We start from the raw sequence: 3,943 nt of genomic DNA, 5'->3' as shown, positions 1-3,943 counted from the left end.
AAATACGAGCGAACTAGCTAAGACCGTCGTCATCCACCTGCTCGCTCGCCTCTTCGTGTTCGTCTTGTTCATCCTGCTCGCCCTACTTGTCATGCTCGTCTTGATCGTCCTGATCGCTGGACTAACTACATCGGCCACACTCGCTCGCTCGAGCAGGCCAAGAAATCGTCAGTCTTTCTCTCACTGATCATTTACAGATTCCATTTGTTGTTTTGATTATGTGAAATCTAGATTGCTTTGATTATGTGAAATCTGGGTTGGTCTTATGTTGCGAAATTGCTTGTTCTTCAATGATTTCTGCTTCTGGGTATTTTATGATGTAGTTGTATGAATTTGATTTTTTGCTTCTATGAAATTGCAAATTCCATTTGCTGCCATTGTAAATTAATTCATCTGTCTCTCTTGATACAGTCTTTGACTCCTTATACATTATTTAGGTGACTTTTAACCTTCTGCATGGAGTTACTTGATATTGTATCTGTCAATCTATGCGAGCTCCAAGGTTTATCTTTCTATTTACTAATTTATCTTTGGGGGAATTTTGTCATAATGAGTTAGATAAGGGTGTTCTTGGGCTTATTTAGCATTATAATCAATTACTAAATGGATCATATGGATCATTATTGTTGCATAAAGTAGTTAATTGGTTATCAATATCATCTGTAAGGAGTGATGTCTGGATTAAGCTTGCAGTTCTGCTCCTTTGTTTGGCAGTTTTGTATGGGTTGGATGTAAGCATGAGTCCTGCATTGTAAGATTATGGTGCCCTTTAACTGAAGCTTGTCATGTATTTGATTGAAATAATATGAAATAAGCACAACTGGTTGTTGATGGTGATCCAATGTAGTTTTTGGGACCTAATGAGACAATGTTGTGGATACCTGAAATATCAGTACTGAAAATGAAACATGATTGAGAAAGTCTTAGAAAAACATCCTACCTTTATATATTGATACGTTAGATAGGCACACTCTTTCTTTTGCTTTATTCTTACAGCCAATTCTCTATTTCTCTCTGATAGAATTGATGATATCAGAGCATTAATCTCCTTAACCTCATTTCCTTCAATGATTGGCTATACTTTCTTATGATATCAGAATAGGTTTTGCAGAAGGGGTATGGATGGTAGGCGTGATTGATGAGATTAAAATGCCTGTTACAGAAACCAACCGAAACCCAATATTAGTTGACACAAAGACTTGTGTGAAAGATACACTTCCTGCTGAACCACAACGAAGAAATGGAAGGTATGCACCTTTATTAGCTTCTGTTTTGGGCTGATGTTTTGTTGCCGTTGATGAGGAAATGCACCAGAATTAAGTGCGAAGTCTGCGGACTATACTAATACACCAAGTTAGAGAAAAGCAGTAGCATTGGTGATGTTTTAATCAGCATCCTCAGTAAGTGTACAAAGAAGCACAATTCTTGGAGTTGCTTCTTTGTGGTAATTGCTATGTTGGTTGTGCCATGAATGTATTGTTCATGTTGTATCGTAGCCATTGTTTGATTCAATTGTTGTAAGTTATTCTTTGGATGAAATCGTTAAACAAGAGTTGTAAAATTCAATTGTTTTGTATGGAAAGCTACGCTCAAAGTGCAAAGGATGTCTCTCTATCAAATTTAGCAAAGTCATATAGTGATGTTACAATTGTATGTTAAAATTGGGATGAATGAATATGGTATTATTCATGGATTTTGGGAGGCTGTGAAGAAGAAATCGAAATTTTCTTCCTCCAAATTTATGGTCTGATAAGTTAGAGTTTTTAACAATTTTGGGACATTTGGGTTGTTGAATGTTTATAGATTTCTCAATTTTAGAGGCTTAGAGGGATTTTAGACCAAAAAGTGAGAAAGTTTGATGTATTGATTCTGAATTCCTATGTTGTAGGAAAGTGTTGTTTGTTTTTGCAAATTGCAATGCTACAATGCACAAAAACTCGATATTTTCTTTCGTTTCCAAGCAATTGCCGTTGAGTTTAATGTAATTATCATTTGATTTGACTGTGGGTATTTTGCAGTTGAGTTAGATGTTATTTTATCGTTAAAATTTGTAATTTCACTATTTTTCATTATCTTGGTTTTTAGTCCGACACTGCACCAAACGCTTCACTAAATCAGTCTAGCTTAGTCTATTCTAAGCCAGTCCAGCTTAGTCCCTGAAGCTAGCCCAGTCCGAGATAGTCCGATGCAACAAACGCACCCCTAAGGTAACTGTATTCGGATCAACCTTACCCCAACCCTAGTAAATCATGGTCCCACAATTGCCAATAATTATACATCTGAGAGGCAAGCCGTTCCCCTTGATATTGGATAGTTATCCAAAGACCATGCCTTTCAGAGTAAACTGGAATACATACCATTTAATCTTCTATCTGTGTGTGTTGATTTGACTCTTGGCATTAAAGTGAGGTAGCTGAGTTGCTTCGATTTCTGTCACGCAACCTTTAAAATCGTACATAATTAACCGTAATGATGATAGATGACTCCATTTCGTGTTCACAAAATCAATCGCACGTTTCTTTAAGTAGCTTTGATCCTTGCACTCATCAATTTGAAGGCGGAAAACTTTTCACATTCAATGGCAAGATCTTCTAGTGACTTGCCTTTAATATCTATTCCTACTTGGAGATTTCTAAATCCATTTTTACTTTCACATCATGGAACTTATGCGTTCCAACAAAAGCTTTCTTTCTACACCTAGTTTCCTCTTTGATCTTTGGATGTTTGGAATCCTTAAACCAAAAATCTTCCTTTTTTCTCAACAATATCTTCCAAATGAAGCTAAGCAATTCCCAATTTAGCCATAATTCCATGCTAATATCCCTTGCTTCTTGCAATTTATTCCATAACATTCATCCCCTCTTAGCATCCTCCATGCAGTCCTTGTGTATGGGTGGAATCTCAGCAAAATGCTGAGATTCTTAAGAGGGTTTTTCATCATCGCTTTCTTCCTCATCCTTTGCTTGTGGACGATGACGGCGTCAGATCTCCATCAAAATACTCAGCCTCAATATAATATTATGCTTGGAATGCAGCAAGATGGGCATAGTACATAATCGATCCTGTAGTAGTATCTCGATCAACACTAAAGATTCTTGCCAAGTAGCTTTCAAAATTTTCCTTTTGTCAAGGGTGAAGGTTTGTCTCCCCCAAACTCTTCTACCTATTTGACCCCTTTCATTGGGACTTTGATAATAAACATGTACTTGTGTGAACATTTTACTTTGTCTTGCGTCTTCTTTTCGAAATCTAATAAATCCTTCCAAAGTAAACAAACTTGTAAAAATAAAATAAGCAACAGGGCAAGATACGAGTAAGTTTGTGGTCCCGGGATAGAGCCAAAAAAAGCCCCCTCAGTAATGTTGATTCGGAGAAACATTACCTCCCAAACTTAGCATCCATAAAGTTTTCTCATCGCGATATCCAGAACAACACTTTACTTTGGTACCAGGAATTAAACATTAAACCCATGAAGAATCTTTCATTTTGTGCTTACTAATGCATTTATCAGACTTAAGAATCTCAAACAACTTACAAGAAACAGATCAATAACAACTTTTTACATTGCCCCAGTTTTTGGATCAAGGATTTCAATACTTGCAATGTAGTACTAAAAAAAGGATTTATTTCCTAGACTAGATTATGTGTCTATTTCCATTGAAGCTTAAACAACAGTTCTTTGGAAACTTGATCGTCGGCTTGTGGATCAAAAACACTTTTTGAATCCTTTTGTCAGACCCTATGCGTTGGACTAGAGGGTTTCTGATCGGGCAACCTTAACTAGCTGAGTCAAAGCATTTCCATGTATCGGAGCTCCAATGGAATAAAATTCCTCCTGGGGATTTCGTAGTTTGGATGCCCTATTCGGACCTACTAACATACGATGTTGTAGAACATACTCGACTTAGTACGTTGGTTCGTGATAGAAGTAGTCCTACTCAAG

At 36.9% G+C, this 3,943-nt stretch overlaps 1 long non-coding RNA gene across 1 annotated transcript; it reads left to right on the top strand.

Annotated features, from left to right (window-relative positions):
* LOC125473970 lies at positions 1-1,693 on the top strand. The gene is made up of 2 exons (XR_007255744.1): positions 1-167; positions 1,098-1,693. It is a non-coding gene; the product is annotated as an uncharacterized LOC125473970 (long non-coding RNA).
* The last annotated feature ends 2,250 nt before the right edge of the window (positions 1,694-3,943 follow it).

The sequence above is a fragment of a genome, unplaced genomic scaffold (genome assembly GCF_019419815.1).
Source record: "Pyrus x bretschneideri cultivar Hongxiangsu unplaced genomic scaffold, Pyrus_bretschneideri_v1 Contig111, whole genome shotgun sequence".
Taxonomy (NCBI): Eukaryota; Viridiplantae; Streptophyta; class Magnoliopsida; order Rosales; family Rosaceae; genus Pyrus; species Pyrus x bretschneideri.
Note: the sequence above shows the minus strand (reverse complement) of the source record. Positions and strands in the feature narration are given on the sequence as shown.